Source organism: Symphalangus syndactylus, chromosome X, assembly GCF_028878055.3.
Source record: "Symphalangus syndactylus isolate Jambi chromosome X, NHGRI_mSymSyn1-v2.1_pri, whole genome shotgun sequence".
Lineage (NCBI taxonomy): Eukaryota > Metazoa > Chordata > Mammalia > Primates > Hylobatidae > Symphalangus > Symphalangus syndactylus.
This window is the reverse complement of record NC_072447.2, coordinates 98,318,031-98,330,844: the sequence shown is the minus strand read 5'-3', so window position 1 is coordinate 98,330,844 and position 12,814 is coordinate 98,318,031.

Genomic DNA, 12,814 nt, shown 5'->3' with positions numbered 1-12,814 from the left:
CTCCCCTAATAATCAATCTAATAGAGTAACTATCCAATTATCTCAATTTTGTGTTTGAAGTCTTGGATAATAATTGCTAATATAAATACCAGCTATAGACCATGGTGCTAAGTGGTTTACACAATTATGTCATTCAAGCCTCACAACGAAACAATAAGGCAGATACTATTATTAGCTACATTTTACAAGTGGCTCAGAGGGGGTATGAAACTGGTCTAAGGCCACATAGCTAGTCAGTGGCAGAACTGGAACTTGAATCTAGATACAAAAGAAGATGATTTATATGGAAGACAGATGATGGAGATCTAACATGTAATAACTGGTATTTTTGAAATATGGAGCAGAAATTACCCCCAAATTGAAAGACATAATAAAAGCAAACTTTTCTGAAATAAAGGAAACTTAGACATTGTAGATCAAAAGGGTACTTGGAAAAATTGTTAGGAAATGCTTAAGAACAAGATATATATATATTTTTAAATTATACTTCTGGGATATGTGTGCAGAACGTGCAGGTTTGTTACATAGGTATATACGTGCCATGATGGTTTGCTGCACCCATTAACCCATCATCTACATTAGGTATTTATCCTAATGCTATCCCTTCCCTAGCCCTGGACCCCCTGACAGGCCCCCGGTGTGTGATGTTCCCCGCCCTGTGTCCATGTGTTTCATTAAGAACAAGATATATTCTTATAAAATCTTTGAACTTCAAGGACAAAGAAAGAAACAATTAGTTCAACAAAGGAAATAGATGACTTACAAAACGAAACCCCATGGCTGGTCTCAAAAATCTCATTGGGAATGGATTCAAGAAAACAGTAGAACAAATCAATATAAAATGCTGTAGCCCAGTAATTCTGTATCCATCTAGAATGATGTTTATTTCAAAGGTAAAGAAAACATTCTCAAATATGTAACAACTCAAGGGTTTTAGCATCTATACCCGTTTCTTGAAAAATCTTGAAAAAAGTGGTCTCTGTTAATATCCAGTTTTGCTTTACAAGAGAAACAACCTTTGAGCTACTTTCCTGGAGACTTAATTTGTAGTACACCAGAAAAATTGTCCTTGACAAATAGATTTTTGTAGCAATTCTAGTATTACAGATTGCTTTAAGTTAAAATGAAATTCTTTTAAAATGCGAATACTTATGGGAAAGCTAACATATTAAAGCATTTCAGTCATTGACCACACCTTAATGAATACATTTAATTGACCAGTTTTTTCCTCCTAACAGCTAAGCTGAGGTCAGGTGAACCTGCTGCTTAAGAAATTTGATGTGATGGGAAGAAGAACATTTTGGAAGGAAGGTAGATGAAGCCTGAGTGGGATGCAAAGCATAGCCAGAAAGCATTTGTGTGCCCTTGAGACAAAATGACTACTTTAAAGTTTTGTTTAAGATTTGTTTAGCACAAGTTAATGTAGAAAATTGAACCATGTCTGGAATGAGTCCAAAAGATACACTGAAAATATTTTAAACATCAATCCTTGATATTGTTATCATCTGATTTTCTTTTGTATATTTCTTCAAAACATACTATTCAGAAACAAAGTCATGTTGACTAAGTGTTCCAGTTTTAAAGTTTTATTTAAAATGATCCTTCTTAATTCAGCAAATGAGATCTATACTCAGGTTGAACTATAATAATGAGTATTAAGAATCATCAACAAGGAAAACATTATCTAGTGTGCATTTCATACCAACACTAACAGATTATTCCTTGTTATCTTAGCTAAGGCAAAAAAAAAATTGTATTATGGCTTTTTAGTTCTTTTAGAAATTAACTACAACAGTATGTGGGCATTCATGTCTGCCACACACTTAATATTGCAACAAATATATAAAAGGGTGACTCTGACTCATAATATTTAAACTTTAGTACTTAAACAATTGAGTGCATTCTAATGAATGTGTAAAATAGAATTTTCACTTTGAGTGCTATGGAGTTGTATGACTCCCAACAGCTTAGAAAGGGCAAGAGAAGAATATAGGTTAAGGAACCTAGAATTTAAATGATACCATCCTACATACTCAGCACTAGGTCACATAATAATGTTCAGAAGGCTCAGAATTATGTATAGATAATATCAGAGTCAGCTCTAACAGGAAATGTAGTTATACCACATTGCAAGAAAACACATTCTCTGTAGGAAAAAAAGCCACTGTAATATTTGTGAAGGGACAAAAACAAAATCCTAATTAGTATTCCACCACTATTCCAACAGCTTTCTTTTCCAGGTACTTTTACATAAGACATGATACAATATAGTGGTTAATAGCACGGATTCTAGAATCTGATTGTCTGGGTTCAAATTCCACCTCTGCCAATTAGTAGCTGCTTGACATAGGGCAAATTGCTTAACTTCCCTTTGCCTCAGTGTTCTTATCTGTGAAAGGGAGAATAATATGAATACCAATGTCTTGTTGTTATTACAATGATTAAATAAGTAAAAATGTATAAAGCTGTTAGAACAATGTTTGCCATATAGTAAATACTATACGATACTATATGATAGCCATTTATCTATAGAATTAACCTTGAGGATTCTTAGCAATCATTATTCCCTTGAAGCTTAAGTACCAATGATTTTATCTTGCATCCCACATTTTTTAAAACTGCCATTAATCCCAGAGACATAACCAAAAAAGAGAATTTCAGACCAATATCCTTGATGAACATTGATGCAAAAATCCTCAATAAAATACTGGCAAACCGAATCCAGCAGCACATCAAAAAGCTTATCCACCATGATCAAGTGGGCTTCATCCCTGGGATGCAAGGCTGGTTCAACATACGCAAATCAATAAATGTAATCCAGCATATAAACAGAACCAAAGACAAAAACCACATGATTATCTCAATAGATGCAGAAAAGGCCTTTGACAAAATTCAACAACCCTTCATGCTAAAAACTCTCAATAAATTAGGTATTGATGGGACGTATCTCAAAATAATAAGAGCTATCTACGACAAACCCACAGCCAATATCATACTGAATGGGCAAAAACTGGAAGCATTCCCTCTGAAAACTGGCACAAGACAGGGATGCCCTCTCTCACCGCTCCTATTCAACATAGTGCTGGAAGTTCTGGCCAGAGCAATCAGGCAGGAGAAGGAAATAAAGGGTATTCAATTAGGAAAAGAGGAAGTCAAATTGTCCCTGTTTGCAGATGACATGATTGTATATCTAGAAAACCCCATTGTCTCAGCCCAAAATCTCCTTAAGCTGATTAGCAACTTCAGCAAAGTCTCAGGATACAAAATTAATGTACAAAAATCACAAGCATTCTTGTACACCAATAACAGACAAACAGAGAGCCAAATCATGAGTGAACTCCCATTCACAATTGCTTCAAAGAGAATAAAATACCTAGGAATCCAACTTACAAGGGATGTGAAGGACCTCTTCAAGGAGAACTACAAACCACTGTTCAATGAAATAAAAGAGGATACAAACAAATGGAAGAACCTTCCATGCTCATGGGTTGGAAGAATCAATATCGTGAAAATGGCCATACTGCCCAAGGTAATTTATAGATTCAATGCCATCCCCATCAAGCTACCAATGACTTTCTTCACAGAATTGGAAAAAACTACTTTAAAGTTCATATGGAACCAAAAAAGAGCCCGCATCGCCAAGTCAATCCTAAGCCAAAAGAACAAAGCTGGAGGCATCACGCTACCTGACTTTAAACTATACTACAAGGCTACAGTAACCAAAACAGCATGGTACTGGTACTACAACAGAGACATAGATCAATGGAACAGAACAGAGCCCTCAGAAATGATGCCGCATAGCTACAACTATCTGATCTTTGACAAACCTGACAAAAACAAGAAATGGGGAAAGGATTCCCTATTTAATAAATGGTGCTGGGAAAACTGGCTAGCCATATGTAGAAAGCTGAAACTGGATCCCTTCCTTACACCTTATACAAAAATTAATTCAAGATGGATTAAAGACATATGTTAGACCTAAAACCATTAAAATCCTACAAGAAAACCTAGGCAATACCATTCAGGACATAGGCGTGGGCAAGGACTTCATGTCTAAAACACCAAAAGCAATGGCAACAAAAGCCAAAATCGACAAATGGGATCTCATTAAACTAAAGAGCTTCTGCACAGCAAAAGAAACTATCATCAGAGTGAACAGGCAACCTACAGAATGGGAGAAAATTTTTGCAACCTACTCATCTGACAAAGGGCTAATATCCAGAATCTACAATGAACTCAAACAAATTTACAAGAAAAAAACAAACAACCCCATCAAAAAGTGGGCAGAGGATATGAACAGACACTTCTCAAAAGAAGACATTTATGCAGCCAAAAAACACATGAAGAAATGCTCATCATCACTGGCCATCAGAGAAATGCAAATCAAAACCACAGTGAGATACCATCTCACAGCAGTTAGAATGGCCATCATTAAAAAATCAGGAAACAACAGGTGCTGGAGAGGATGTGGAGAAATAGGAACACTTTTACACTGTTGGTGGGATTGTAAACTAGTTCAACCATTGTGGAAGTCAGTGTGGCGATTCCTCAGGGATCTCGAACTAGAAATACCATTTGACGCAGCCATCCCATTACTGGGTATATACCCAAAGGACTATAAATCATGCTGCTCTAAAGACACATGCACACGTATGTTTATTGCGGCACTATTCACAATAGCAAAGAGTTGGAACCAACCCAAATGTCCAACAAGGATAGACTGGATTAAGAAAATGTGGTACATATACACCATGGAATACTATGCAGCCATAAAAAATGATGAGTTCGTGTCCTTTGTAGGGACATGGATGAAACTGGAAAACATCATTCTCAGTAAACTATCGCAAGGACAAAAAACCAAACACCGCATGTTCTCACTCATAGGTGGGAATTGAACAATGAGAACTCATGGACACAGGAAGGGGAACATCACACTCCGGGGACTGTTGTGGGGTGGGGGGAGGGGGGTGGGACAGCATTGGGAGATACACCTAATGCTAAATGACGAGTTAATGGGTGCAGGAAATCAACATGGCACATGGATACATATGTAACAAACCTGCACATTGTGCACATGTACCCTAAAACCCTAAAGTATAAAAAAAAAAAAAAAAAACTGCCATTAATCCACCAATGACATCTATGCTTTCTAGGTAATATGAGATTTATCATGACTTCTGCTATCAAAAAATTAATCATTATACAATTAACTCAATTATCCATGAAAAGTGGATAATGACGCTAAACCTTCATTAACGGCACCATTTGACTTTAGTGCCAAAGGATACCAAAGCTTCATTAATGACGTTATTTGATTTGAGTATCAAATGACGTCAAAGCTTCATTAATGATAGTTGAAAAGGCAGAATTGAGGATGTCTCATTTTCAACATCCTGAAAAAGACACCTAAAATTATGTTTGCTGATAGACATTTTACTTCTAAGGACAAATTTTCTTGGGAGTAAAATAAAGAGAAATGCAGATGGTCGTGTCCCACACTTTGGACAAGTATCTGCAATAGATTTTTTCAGTCACGAGGGGAAAAATCCAAATGTAGAATGTTAAATGTGGTTTGTATTGGACATTAAGGCTATGAAATCTTTTGGGGAGGAGAGAATTCTATTCAACTATTTAGAGATGTACAATAAATTTCCTTAATTAAATTTTGCTTTAACAAAGGATTATTTCTGATTCATCTACTGATCTAAAAAATATTCATTTTTATCCCACCTACAACCTGTGATAAAAATTGTCCTTGTGGTATCATCTTTGGTGTGTCAGATAAGAAGAAATGGCATTTTAGCAACCTTAAAGCTGTAGGATGTTTTCCATATCTTACCATTAGATAATCTAATTAATTCATTATTTACTAAAGCACTGTGTTTCTCTCTACCAGCTTCAGGGCAATCCTGTAAGACACAAATGGTTTAGTATCACAGGATAAGCATTTGTTGTATTATTCCTTAGTTTCATAATACATGGGAAAGACATAAAAACATGGTTCATTACCAGAAAGAATTCTTACTAATAGCCAGCTATGTACAAATATGGAATCGATGGGTGTTGCAACATATTTCTTTTTCACCTATCCACCTATACAGTCTTCTTTGGTCATCTTTCATCTTCCTAAGATCCCTCCACCATCTTTCCCTCTCTTCTTTTACTCTTCCCCACAACTGCTCCTCTTTATTTATCTGTCTGCCCTCCACCTCCCCACGTTATTCTGTCTCTATCCTGGAGGGTCCTATCTCTATCTTGTTTTTCTCTCATCCAATCCACCCTATGTGCCTCTTTCATGTTCATCTCCTCAAAATCCCGCTTCCAGCAAGTTAACTCTCCAGCCAAACATCTCCACTCCTAAAAAACATTATGTGTGGCCTACCATTCAAAATCCCCCATCCTCTACCACAGGAATGTAATTCAAGGAGGCTGTGGAATCAGACTCCCTGGATATAGCAAAGAAAATATTTATTTTTAAAAGAATACAGAAAGACAAAAGAGAGATGTTCCAAGAATCTCTCTAATGTTACTGATCTTGCTTGCTGGGCATAAGACTCCAGGATAATGTGCTTTCCAAGGCCATTCACAGTGAATTGAATGGGAAAGTAAAGGACAGTTCCTAACTCTATCCACAAGGGGGCAGAAAAAACTGACGTCGGGGTTACGTAGCAGCTAGCAAGCCTGCAGGAGGGAGAAAAAGAGTGCAAGGTAAGGTAAACTCCAAACATATTTTCCCATTGAGGAGGGTATCCAACTGTCTCTTAGGTAAAGGTCAAACTCCAGAATGATCTCCGGACTTTGGTAGAAATGCAGGTGTCTGTTTTCTACCCGCAGGGGTAGTCCTTCAGATTTACTCTGAGAAATGATAAAATACAAAAACATGTAGCATTGCGCTCTTCACTACAATAGCTTCATACCTTTTCTCTGGCTGTTGCCAATTTTTATAAGGCTCTTTTCTTCTATATCTGCACCTGTGAAAATCTTTTTCATCCTTCCAGGCTACTCCAAATGTCATCTTCTCTTTGATGTCTTTTCAGAGACACTTTCTCCACTAACGAATTATTGCTCTTGATGCAAGGAATGGAATATGGAGAGTTCTCAGTACTAGGGCAGGGGCATGTCAGGGACACTGTGATGGGACTGCTGAGATTCTGTTGAAAGGTGGGCTGTAACTTTTTTTTTTTTTTTTTTTGCACTGAAGTTGTTAAGTTTTCCAGCTGCTTGTTGACTTGAATTAAAATTAGCTCAAGGACTAGTAGCTGACTGAAACACTTGGAAAATAACCCACGTCAGGCCCCTAATCAGGGCAGTTGTTTCCAATTGTTGTGTAAATTGGAGTTACCTAGGGGTATTTTAAAACTCCTGCTACCTGGACGTCCACCACCAGACGTTCTAATTTAATTGGTATAGAGTGTAACCTGGGAGTCAATACTTCTAAAACATCCTCAGGAGATTCTAATGTGCATCAAAGTTTGGGAACTACTAAATTAGAGGAATATCAATATGTCTAAAGCAATTAGCAGAAAGATTGTCAGCCATATCAGAGCAGCAGACTTGGGATAGGGAGAAGGGAAAATGAACTGGTTCCCAATAGTCATCTCCGCAAAGACAGCTGTAGGGAAGTGGGATTAGTAACACTAAGGGGGTATGGATATCTGATTTACCATGTGCAATTGAACGTAAATTGTATAAAAGCAGGTCATTGGCAATGATACACATGATGGGCTGAAAGGTACTCTACAGCTTTTAAGTGGGTAGATTTGAACTTAGGGATCCCAGATGCATCTGATTCCAAGTCCATGTTCCTAAGTTTTCTAACAATTATCCAATTTACTATTCATCAGAATCCCTGGAAAAATTATTAAAAACATAATTCCTTGGATTCTCATCCCATAACAAATGTTTGTGCAGGTTGATGTTTAGTAGCAAAAACTATTAGTACTTTTGTCTTCCAGAAAAATGTACTTTGAACTCCAATATATAAAACGGTTACAGGTAGTTAGGCATGAGTCAGGCAGGAGCGGGCTCTTCCCCTCAACCACTAAATGTTATTTAGTGGTTATCACTAATGCAATTATTGCATTGCCTGTCTAAAAGTGATAAATTGGCAGCTGGCACTGGGGAGAGACCATTTCCTGATGGTCCATACCTGTTAACATTAAAATGTCAAATAAGGCAGACCCCAGGGAGAAGAAACTTCCTGAGCATGCACATTAAGAGACGAGAATGGCAAAGTATAATCTTCTGAGTACACTCCACCGGAAAAGGGAAGAAAACCTCAGATAGGCACACATGCAACTTCATAAACACACTGCACGTGCTCACTTCCCAAAGGTAAGGTGGGCTCTGTGCATGAGGGCAGCTCACCCCAAGGGAAGAATCATGGGAAAGAGGCGAACCAATAAAAGTCCTAGGATCATGATTAAATGGAGCACTTGACCCTCTTCAACGTTCATGCACTCTCTTGGATCTCTTCCAAGTGAACTTTCCTTTCTTTTCTGTTCTAAGGCCTTTTAAATAAACTTTCACTCCTGCTCTAAACCTTGCGTCAGTCTCTTTTTCTGCTTTATTCTCCTCAGTCGAATTCTTTCTTCTAAGGAGGCAAGAATTGAAATTGCTGCAGACGGGTACGGATTTCCCGTGGTAACGGTGGGTAACTTGGATCTCTGCCATTGCTAACATATTTGGTGCAGGTGACTTGGATACCTTCCTAGTGGTAAGACATTTCTATCCCTCATCTTATTTGGCTGGAGGCATCTGACCCCCATGAATGTTTTCTCTCTCTGTGTGTCTTGCTTTCTCTATGTGTGTTCTGAAATGGCTTTGCACACTGGTTGCCGGACCCACCACCTTGAGGGCAAGTCTGCCTCTTTGTTTTCACTTTGCATGCCACTAGACTTCTTAAACACACATTCCCTGTTATTTGCTCACCACAGTTCTATGAGTTTGTGCGACAGTAAAGGTGTGGGCTCCCTTGTAGATATTCCCTGAGGTTTATATTTGTTTCTACCAGCTCAAGGGAACTTTAATTCTTTCTTGCTTTTTCTTTCAACTAAAATCACCTCTTTTCCAGGACAGAACCAAATTGGAACTCTGGCCCTGCCAGTTTTTACAACTCACCATGTGCTTTTCATTCCTATTATGCCGCAGTGCTAAGTTTTCTGATAGCTTTTGAAAAGCAGTTGTCCACCTGCATAGGCCTTCGCTCTGGCCCTTTAAGGGCTCTACCCCCTTGCTTTTTAAGCTAGTAGGGCTTTGGGAAGAGGAGAAATTCGAAACCCAAGCCCTAAGACTTTGAGGGTTACTGCTTTGTTTGACTTTTTGTCCCGGAGGACAAACAAATGTTTCTCTCTTGAATCCAAGGGCTGCTGTTTTTGCGAGCATATGAAGGCTTTTCATGAGCATTCTTCTTGCTTCCTTCCACTTTCTCCTATAGCCTCCATTTCTCTAATTCGTTCCACACCCATTTCAACAATTCGTTCCACACCCATTTCAACATGCAACAAGGCCTTCAAAGTCATATTCTAAGGGAGGGAAGTCCAGCCCCTGTGGCAGTTAACAGAGAAACAAGCTTCTAGGAAAAGTGATGATCATTTTATTACTAAAATAATTCAAGTGAGGGTTACTATAAGGTCTTGGAGACAAGGCTTGCCCAAGGTCACATATGCAAGGGATCCATAGAACAGAGACAAAAGGCTAGGAGGGTGCATGGTAAAGGCTGGTTAAGTCTGGAACCCAGGAAGTGCTGTCCCAGGCTAGCAGATTACCATGGGAACAAGGATAACAGGATCTCCTCTGTTCTCAAGTAGGTAATTGTGGTGAAATGAGACCAAGGGTACACAGTAAGACTGGTTGAGCTTGGAATTCAGGATGATGAGGAATACCCCATCAACAATAATAGGAAGAAAGAGATGATACCTTCTTTTTCCTTTTCCCTCTTTTATCTCCTATGTTCTCTCTTCACAGTGGGAGATGGGTAATTGCATCTTCACACTGCAGGACATGGCCCTCAGATGCATTTCCGAAAACTGGGAAAAGTTTAATTTCCCTAAATCTTAAACTGCTTGGCTTAAAAATAAACTCGGAGGAAATTGCAAGATTCTGTCTTAGAATCCAGTACCCCTGTGCAGGAGGTCCTCAGATTAGCCTCTTACGTCTTTTGTAACCAAGAGTAGAATAAGGACTATGGGGACAAGCAAATGACATCCCCTCCCTCCGAAATAAAAGATTAAGATTTCTACCAGTCTGACTTCTGGCTTTCCACTCTGTGCAAACCAGTTGTAGAAATCATAAAAATCACTGTATTCCCTGCCCTTCAATGAACAACTTCTGATTTCCCTTCTTGAATTTTCCTTTCTCAGAGGTACATTTGTAGACCCTGAATCTTGTAAAAATTGCTCGCCACCTCTTTGAAAATACCTCATACACTTGTGGTTATGTCATAACCTTAGTTAAGACTTATAGAGACAGTAAAAGCCCCTTTGAAAACCTGGCCTCATAACTTGTCTACACAGTCTCTGTACAGAGTTGCTAACCTGTGGTAAGTAAAGAATGTCACTTTCTAACAGGCCCAGGTGCCCCAGGTTATCTTGGCACCTCAAAAGGAGAGGCATTTAAACTCATAGGCATTTGAGGGTACAAACCCATGGATGAGCTCAGCTTTTAAAAAGTCTTACCTGAGATTCCTTATGGAACAAAGTTCCATCAAAACAAATTTGAAAAGCCTATGTGAAAAATAATTATTCCTGTTGCGCTTCATGGAAATAACCAGGCCAAGTATAATAAGACTAAAGTTTATTTTATAAGCAAATCAGTCCTATCATTATTTTTCTTTTTTTTTTTTTTTTAACAAAAATAAAGACTGGAGGAGACCAATTATGTTTCAAAAGTTAGTACACCTGTCATTAAATTCTAGTCTCATCAGTTGTTTTTAAAATTTTATCTGCATTTTAGACTAACCCCGCTTATTCCTATGAACCAACCAGTGATCTCTGGCTGCAGCTCAGAAGAAACAAGAAGGATGAGTAATATAAAAATCTGGATCAATATTCTAATTCTGGGCAATTATCATCCAAATCTTTCCCGGTGATGGAGATAAATGGGGTCCCCATAACCCGGAGGTTGCTTTTTTGGGGAAATAAGACCAAAGGACCTAACCAAAGCCAAATCCTATGCACCAAAGTCTTAGCAGGCATAACTATAGCCACCAGTTACCTGGGTGTTTCAGCAGCCTTGAGATTTTTAGAGCTGTCCTCACTCCCTTATTTCATTTTGGTCCACGTCTTCTAATCTAATAACCTGGTTGTCTCGTCTCACCTTCAGGCTATCAAGTTCCAGATAATCCTCAGTGAGGGATACTATTCCCTCAATAATCAAGAGGCATCCTTTTACAGGAAGGAGGCAAAATCCTGCCCGTCTCCCTTGCAACTGGCTAGATACTGCTTTCACCAATGCATGGAGTCACCCTCTTTCCCTGACAGCTAGAGAGACCAAGACCCACAGGACCACTACTGCCCCTTTGTCTGTGGGAAGCAGTTATGGAAAATGGACCTTCATTCATTCTCCCCTAAAGATTCAGGGGTCTTGGCTCTTGAGGGGTAAAAGGTTAAAGGTAGTTAGGCATGAGTCGGGCAGGAGAGGGCTCTTCTTCCCCCTACCCACTAGAAATGTCAGGTATTGGTTCAGCAATTATTGCATTGCCTCTCTAAAAGTAATAAATTGGCAGCCAGCACCAGGGAGAGACCATTTCCTGATGGTCCACAGATATTAACATTAAAGTGTTAACTAAAGGCAGACCCCAGGGAGAAGGAACTTTCTGGGTATGCACATTAAGAGACGAAAATGGCAAAGTATGATATTCTGGATACACTCCACTGGAAAAGGGAAGAAATCCTCAGATGGGCATGCATGCAACTTCATAAACACAGTGCACATGCTCATTTCACAAAGGTAAGGTGGGCTCTGTGCATGCAGGCAGCCCACCCTAAGGGAAGAATCATGGGAAAGAGGCGAGCTAATTAAAAGTCCTAGGATCATCGTTAAATGGGGCACTTGACCCTCTCTCTCTTTAACTTTCATGCACCCTCTTGGATTTCTTCCAAGTGAACTTTCCTTTCTTTCCTGTTCTAAAGCCTTTTAAATAAACTTCCACTTCTGCTAGGAAACTTGCCTTGGTCTCTTTTTATGATATATGCCCTTCAGTCAAATTCTTTCTTCTGAGGAATCAAGAATTGAAGTTGCTGCAGATGTGTATGGATTCACTGCCAGTAACTTGGGGTAACTCAGATCTCTGCCACTGCTAACAAAACAAAAGTAGAGCTGACCTTGTTCAAGCAGAAGTTTGGGAATTAAGTTTGAACTCCTTTATAACTTCTTCACTCAATCCACTCTCTAAGACCAGTTGTTGAGGCTTCTTCTCATTGAAGCGACCTTCTTCAGGAAGTTTGAAATCCACTTCCTGAATCTATACTAAATTTTGAAGTACAAATATACTACATTCTAGAAAAAAACCTACATAAATACATGTGCAATTGTGAATGAGTACTAATTCAGTACTGTAAAATGAAAACATTTTTACAGATAATAAAAATGTCAGCCAATATGTGAGTAGTTAAATCAGTTATAGTATTTAACTGGTATTTACAGAGCACTTAATGTTGACCAAGCACTGTATTGAATGCCTTATGTGTATTATCTCATTTATTCTTTTCAACTATTAATCAGTGTCAAAGCAGAAATTGCACTGGATAAAATTAAACAGGTAAGGAAGACTTTATTCAAGAATATTGCAATAATGAAGAGAGGTCAGAACTCA